This window comes from Melanotaenia boesemani, chromosome 1, assembly GCF_017639745.1.
Source record: "Melanotaenia boesemani isolate fMelBoe1 chromosome 1, fMelBoe1.pri, whole genome shotgun sequence".
Classification (NCBI taxonomy): Eukaryota; Metazoa; Chordata; class Actinopteri; order Atheriniformes; family Melanotaeniidae; genus Melanotaenia; species Melanotaenia boesemani.
The window spans coordinates 1,406,850-1,414,663 of NC_055682.1; the positions used below are offsets into that span (position 1 = coordinate 1,406,850).

The 7,814-nt window shown below is 43.9% G+C and overlaps 1 long non-coding RNA gene across 1 annotated transcript; it reads right to left on the reverse strand.

The window, feature by feature from the left end:
- Positions 1 to 5,264: 5,264 nt before the first annotated feature.
- On the reverse strand, positions 5,265 to 6,872 carry LOC121640133. The gene is made up of 3 exons (XR_006010376.1): positions 6,844 to 6,872; positions 5,563 to 5,589; positions 5,265 to 5,311 (listed from the first exon to the last, which is right to left on the reverse strand). It is a non-coding gene; the product is annotated as an uncharacterized LOC121640133 (long non-coding RNA).
- Between the last annotated feature and the right edge of the window lie 942 nt (positions 6,873 to 7,814).

A 7,814-nucleotide genomic window follows, 5' to 3' on the forward strand; every position in this document is an offset into this window, starting at 1 on the left:
GCTTAGTTTACCTGTAAAAGCTGTAGTAAATTCTCTGTTGCGCTTCTGTACAGGTGTAGCAGCTGCTTGTCTGCTGTTAGGTTGGACTGAAACTCATTGCTTCTATCTGCTGGATCTTTGTCTCCTCTTCCTGTTTTGTACTTTTCTTTTTACTTCTTTTCACCATCCTTCTTCTTTTTTTTTTTTTTTTATTTTTTTGTCCCCACTGGTCTTGTCCAGCAAAATTACAAAGATTCCATAATTCAAAATAAATTAATAAGATTAAATAAATAAAATAATCAAATTATCAAGAAGAGCCTTATTCCAAAAAAGCTCCTCTTGGCACAACACAGCAACCAGACCATCATTCTCCCGCCACCATGCTGGACAGGACAAGGTAGAAAAAGAAAAAGAATCCTCCACCTCCTGTTCATCATGGAACCGTGGTCATTGTTGAGAATTATAAGAGAAAAATATGAGTCGGATTAATTAATGGGAAAATATCTGTATAAATAATAACCAAACAAATATGATGCAGAAAAATCCCTCAGATTGGTACATAATTTATGATATAAATGACCAAAGAAGTCTGAGAAATAAAAAAATAATCATTCCAGATTTGATTTAGTTTAAAACACAAATAATATTCAGAACAAGAAATCATTTAATTTCAAATCAAATGATGAATGTTTTCAGAAAGCGGAGGGGCTGTAATCTCAGAGTGAATATGCAGCATGTCTGGATCAATGTATAGAACTATATTGCATAGATCTGTTATTGTAAAGCTTTTGTTGTTAAATTGTGGCCGAAAGGGAAACGAAATACAGAGCAGTAAGAGGTACATTTCTACTTCTGTCTGCTGCTTCTCAGGCATGAGGAGAAACGAAAATGTAAATTTCAGAATGTTTGAGATAAAATTCTTTATAAGCTAATAAGATCAGAAGAAAATTACTTTATTGTAATTCATAAACAGGACACCAGAGATGCACTGCAGAATGAAATTATGTCACAACTGTCCCATAAAAACAACATAAGTAAAAACTGTTATGTGTAGGCGGCGGAGGTGAGAACCCAAATGCAGGCAGTTCAGCCAGGAGGCAGAAAGGTGCTGGTAACAAAGGCTTTAATCCAGATACTCAGGAAGAGAAGACCACACATCACAGGGATGAACCAAAAGGATCTGATGAGGAGTAACTGAAACACATACATACACAAACGGACAAACTAAACACAGGTGACATGCATGAGCAATCAGACAAGGTGCACTAACGAACAGAAACCAAAGAAAAACAAAACTAAGCCCTGAACACTAAAAACCAAGAACAAAAGCTAGAAACATGACCAAAACTAGACACATAAAGTCAGAACAGAAACCATAAACCATGACAAAAAAACATGTAAAAGAAAAAGCAAAATGCTAAAATTAAGCAACAAAAGTTATAAAAATATGACATTTAAGAAAAATTAATATAGAGATAGCACAAATGCTTCCAGTGCCCAGTATTGCTTCATGTTGTTATGTGCTAGCGTGTTAGTGTTTCATCTGTTGAGCAGCCTGATGGCTGTTGGAGAAAAACTTTCCTGGAAGCTTTCAGTTCTGCATGTCAGACTGCTGTACCTTGTGTCTGAGGGTCGGACAGGAAAAGATGCAAAGCAGAAAGGAGGGGGGTCTTTGATGATCTTCACCGCCCTGATCAGGCAGCGCTGTTTTGCCAGCGCAGCGTGACCCCACTTATCCACTCAGCCACCCTCACCACCCTCCTCAGGAACATTTTTGTCTGAACTGCTGCTCTCATGCTGCAGATAGATGTTGCTGGTGAACACACTCTTCATGGTGCCTCTGTAGCAGGTGGTTGTTGGACTGAGGTGAGCTCTCGTTAATCTCTGCAAGAAGTGCACTCCCAGGAATGGCATGGCTCAGTGGGTAGAGCTGTCGTCCTGTAACCCAAGGGTTGCCGGTTTGATCCTGGCCCGGAGAGCTCATGTCGAGGTGTCCCTGAGCAAGACACCGAACCCCTACTTGCTCCTGATGGGTCGTGGTCGAGCGCCTTGCATGGCAGCTTCCGTGTGTGAATGTGTGTGTGAATGGGTGAATGTGACGTACATGTAAAAAACGCTATAAGTACAGGCCATTTACGTAATGTGTGGGACGAACTCCACAACAGCATCCCTGATGTGAATCGGGGTGGGCACAGGTATGCCCCCTCCAGCCCCATTCATGCTCAGGTGCTACCTACAGGTACACGCCCCCAGATTTGTTCATCCTCAGGTAAACCCCTCAGGTATGCCCCCACCAGCTCCATTTATCCTCAGGTACGACCTACAGGTACGCCCCCTTCAAGTCTGTTCATCCTCAGGTACACAACTGGGGTACGCCCCCACCAGCTCCATTCATCCTCAGGTATGGCCTCCAGGTACACCCCCTTCAAGTCTGTTCATCCTCAGGTACAACCTACAAGTATGACCTGCCAGCCCCGTTTATCCTGAGGTACGCAGCTCAGGTACAACCCCACTAGGTATGACCCTCACCTGATTATCTGTTTGGGTCTGAACCCCCCCCCCACCAAACACACACACACACACACACACATACCACTTGGCTAGTCAATACAGACTGGGGGACTCAGAGTTCAGAGTATCAATTATCAGCTATCATCATTGATCATCGGAACAAAGTTAAATAATTACTTCACAGTTTATCAATGAGTTTCTGATCAATAACGGACTCTGCTACATAGACACTTTTTACCTGTTTAGAACCAAAACTTCAAAAACTGTTAAATTTAGTCCATATTAAACTGATTAGAGCTGATCAACTGATCAGGATGTCGTCATAAAATATAGGAATATCATGAAAAAGTTGATTTATTTCAGTAATTCCATTCAAAAAGTGAAACTTGTATGATGTGGACATTCATTCCTCAAAGACTGACATTTTTCAGTTGTTTATTTATTTTCATTTTGATGATTATAACTAAAAATTAATGAAAACCCTAAATTGAGTATCTCAGAAAATTTGAATATTGTGGAAAAGTTTGATATTGAAGACATCTGGTGCCCCACTAATCAGCTAATTAACTCAAACACCTGTAACGGCCTTTAAATGGTCTCAGTCTAGTTCTGTTGGCTACTCAATCATGGGGAAGGCTGCTGACCTGACAGTTGTCCAAAAGACAACCATTGACACCTTGCACAAGGAGGGAAGACACAACGGTTGTTGCTAAGGAGGATGTTCACAGAGCTCTGTGTCCATGAACATTAATAGAGGCGAAGGGAAGGAAAAGATGAGGTAGAAGAAAGTGTACAAGCAATAGGGATAACCGCACCCTGGAGAAGGTTGTGAAACCAAACCCATTCAAAAATGTGGGGGAGATTCACAAAGAGTGGACTGCAGCTGGAGTCAGAGCTTCAGGAACCACCAGCACAGATGTATCAAGACATGGTTTCAGCTGTCACTTTCCTGGTGTCAAGCCACTCTGGAACAAGAGAAGGCGTCAGAAGCGTCTTGCCTGAACTAAAGACAAAAAGGACTGGATTGCTGCTGAATGGTCCACAGTTATGTTCTCTGATGAAAGGAAATGTTGCATGTCCTTTGGAAATAAAGGTCCCAGAGTCTGGAGGAAGAGAAGAGAGGCTCAGAAGCCGTGATGCTTGAGGTGGAGAGTAAAGTTTCCAGTCAGTGATGGTTTGGGTGCCATGTCATCTGCTGGTGTTGGTCCACTGTGTTTTCTTAGGTCCACGGTCAACGCAGTGTCTACCAAGAAGTGTTAGAGCACTTCATGCTTCCTGCCTCTGACCAACTTTATGGAGATGCATAATTCATTTTCCAACAGGTAAATACCAAAGCTACCAGGACCTTGTTTAAGGACCATGGTATCCCTGTTCATAACTGGTCAGCAAACTGGCCTGACCTAAACCCCGTAGGAAATCTATGGGCTATTGTAAAGAGGACGATGAGATCCGTACACATACATTGTCGGATTGGTGGCCTAAAAACTACCAACGAGGCCAGAAATCTGGGTCTAGTGATGGACTGAAACCAAAAAACCACCAACCAGATCAGAAGTCTGGGTCTAGTGATGGACTGAAACCAAAAAAACACCAAACAGTCAGACATATATCTCTAGTGATGGACTCAGACCTAAAAACTCCAGAACAGCCAGAAATCTGGGTCTAGTGATGGACTCACACCTAAAAAACACCAACCAGACAAGAAATCTGATGGACTCAGACCTAAAAACCATTGACCAGCGAGAAATCTGGTATAGCGATGGAGTCAGACCTAAAAACCACCAACCAGGCAAGAAATCTGGTCTAGTGATGGACTCAGACCTAAAAACCACCAACCAGACCAGAAATCTGGGTCTAGTGATGGACTCAAACGTAAAAAGCACCAACCAGACCAGAAATCTGGTCTAGTGATGGACTCGGACCTAAAAACTACCAACCAGGCCAGAAATCTGGGTCTATTGATGGACTCACACCTAAAAAACACCAACCAGACAAGAAATCTGATGGACTCAGACCTAAAAACCATTGACCAGCGAGAAATCTGGTATAGTGATGGAGTCAGACCTAAAAACGACCAACCAGGCAAGAAATCTGGTCTAGTGATGGACTCAGACCTAAAAACCACCAACCAGACCAGAAATCTGGGTCTAGTGATGGACTCAAACGTAAAAAGCACCAACCAGACCAGAAATCTGGTCTAGTGATGGACTCGGACCTAAAAACTACCAACCAGGCCAGAAATCTGGGTCTAGTGATGGACTCAAACGTAAAAAGCACCAACCAGACCAGAAATCTGGTCTAGTGATGGACTCGGACCTAAAAATTACCAACCAGGCCAGAAATCTGGGTCTAGTGATGGACTCAAACGTAAAAAGCACCAACCAGACCAGAAATCTGGTCTAGTGATGGACTCGGACCTAAAAACTACCAACCAGGCCAGAAATCTGGGTCTAGTGATGGACTCGGACCTAAAAACCACCAACCAGACCAGAAATCTGGTCTAGTTATGGACTCAGACCTAAAAACCACCAACCAGACCAGAAATCTGGGTCTAGTGATGGACTCAAACCTAAAAACCACCAACGAGGCCGGAAATCTGCCTCAAGTGATGGACTCAGACCTAAAAACCACCGACCAGCAAGAAATCTGGGTCTAGTGATGGACTCAGACCTAAACTCCACCAACCAGCCAGAAATCTGGTCTAGTGATGGAGTCAGACCTAAAAACCACCAACCAGGCCAGAAATCTGGCTCAAGTAATGGACTTAGACGTAAAAACCACCAACCAGACCAGAAATCTGGGTCTAGTGATGGACTCAGACCTAAAAACCACCAAACAGCCAGACATATGGCTCTACTGATGGACTCAGACCTAAAACCTACCAACCAGCCAGAAATCTGGGTCTAGTGATGGACTCAGACCTAAAAACCACCAACCAGATCAGAAGTCTGGGTCTAGTGATGGACTGAAACCAAAAAAACACCAAACAGTCAGACATATATCTCTAGTGATGGACTCAGACCTAAAAACTCCAGAACAGCCAGAAATCTGGGTCTAGTGATGGACTCACACCTAAAAAACACCAACCAGACAAGAAATCTGATGGACTCAGACCTAAAAACCATTGACCAGCGAGAAATCTGGTATAGTGATGGAGTCAGACCTAAAAACCACCAACCAGGCAAGAAATCTGGTCTAGTGATGGACTCAGACCTAAAAACCACCAACCAGACCAGAAATCTGGGTCTAGTGATGGACTCAAACGTAAAAAGCACCAACCAGACCAGAAATCTGGTCTAGTGATGGACTCGGACCTAAAAACTACCAACCAGGCCAGAAATCTGGGTCTAGTGATGGACTCAAACGTAAAAAGCACCAACCAGACCAGAAATCTGGTCTAGTGATGGACTCGGACCTAAAAATTACCAACCAGGCCAGAAATCTGGGTCTAGTGATGGACTCAAACGTAAAAAGCACCAACCAGACCAGAAATCTGGTCTAGTGATGGACTCGGACCTAAAAACTACCAACCAGGCCAGAAATCTGGGTCTAGTGATGGACTCGGACCTAAAAACCACCAACCAGACCAGAAATCTGGTCTAGTTATGGACTCAGACCTAAAAACCACCAACCAGACCAGAAATCTGGGTCTAGTGATGGACTCAAACCTAAAAACCACCAACGAGGCCGGAAATCTGCCTCAAGTGATGGACTCAGACCAAAAAACCACCGACCAGCAAGAAATCTGGGTCTAGTGATGGACTCAGACCTAAACTCCACCAACCAGCCAGAAATGGGGTCTAGTGATGGAGTCAGACCTAAAAACCACCAACCAGGCCAGAAATCTGGCTCAAGTAATGGACTTAGACGTAAAAACCACCAACCAGACCAGAAATCTGGGTCTAGTGATGGACTCAGACCTAAAAACCACCAAACAGCCAGACATATGGCTCTACTGATGGACTCAGACCTAAAACCTACCAACCAGCCAGAAATCTGGGTCTAGTGATGGACTCAGACCTAAAAACCACCAACCAGACCAGAAAGCTAGGTGCAGTGATAGGCTCAGACGTAAAGACCACCAATCAGGCCGGAAATCTGGCTCAAGTAATGTACTCAGACCTAAAAACCACCAACCAGACCAGACACCTGGGTCTAGTGATGGACTCAGATCTAAAAACCACCAACCAGATCAGAAATCTGGGTCTAGTGATGGACTCAGACCTAAAAACCACCAACCAGACCAGAAAGCTAGGTGCAGTGATAGGCTCAGACGTAAAGACGACCAATCAGGCCGGAAATCGGGCTCAAGTAATGTACTCAGATCTAAAAACCACCAACCAGACCAGACACCTGGGTCTAGTGATGGACTCAGACCTAAAAACCACTGACCAGCCAAAAATCTGGTCTAGTGATGGACTCAGAACAAAAACCACCGACCAGCCAGAAATCTGGTCTAGTGATGTAGTCAGACCTAAAAACCACCAACCAGGCCAGAAATCTGGTCTAGTGATGGACTCAAACCTAAAAACCACCAACCAGCCAGAAATCTGGTCTAGTGATGTCGTCAGACCTAAAAACCACCAAACAGTCCAGAAATCTGGTCTAGTGATGGACTCAAATGTAAAAAGCACCAACCAGGCCAGAAATCTGGTCTAGTGATGGACTCACACCTAAAAACCACCAACCAGCCAGAAATCTGGTCTAGTGATGTCGTCAGACCTAAAAACCACCAACCAGGCCAGAAATCTGGTCTAGTGATGGACTCAAACGTAAAAAGCACCAACCAGGCCAGAAATCTGGTCTAGTGATAGATTCGGCTCTAAAAACCACCAAACAGCCAGACATATGGCTCTAGTGATGGACTCAGACCTAAAAACCACCAACCAGCCAGAAATCTAGGTCTAGTGATGGACTCGGACCTAAAAAACACCAACCAGACAAGAAATCTGATGGACTCAGACCTAAAAACCACCAACCAGATCAGAAATCTGGGTCTAGTGATGGACTCAAACCTAAAAACCACCAACCAGCCATAAATCTGGGTCTAGTGAAGGACTCAGACCTAAAAACCACCAACCAGCCAGAAATCTGGTCTAGTGATGGACTCAAACCTAAAAACCACCAACCAGACCAGACACCTGGGTCTAGTGATGGACTCAGATCTAAAAACCACCAACCAGATCAGAAATCTGGGTCTAGTGATGGACTCACATCTAAAAAACACAAACCAGACAAGAAATCTGATGGACTCAGACCTAAAAACCACTGACCAGCCAAAAATCTGGCCTAGTGATGGACTCAGACCTAAAAACCACCGACCA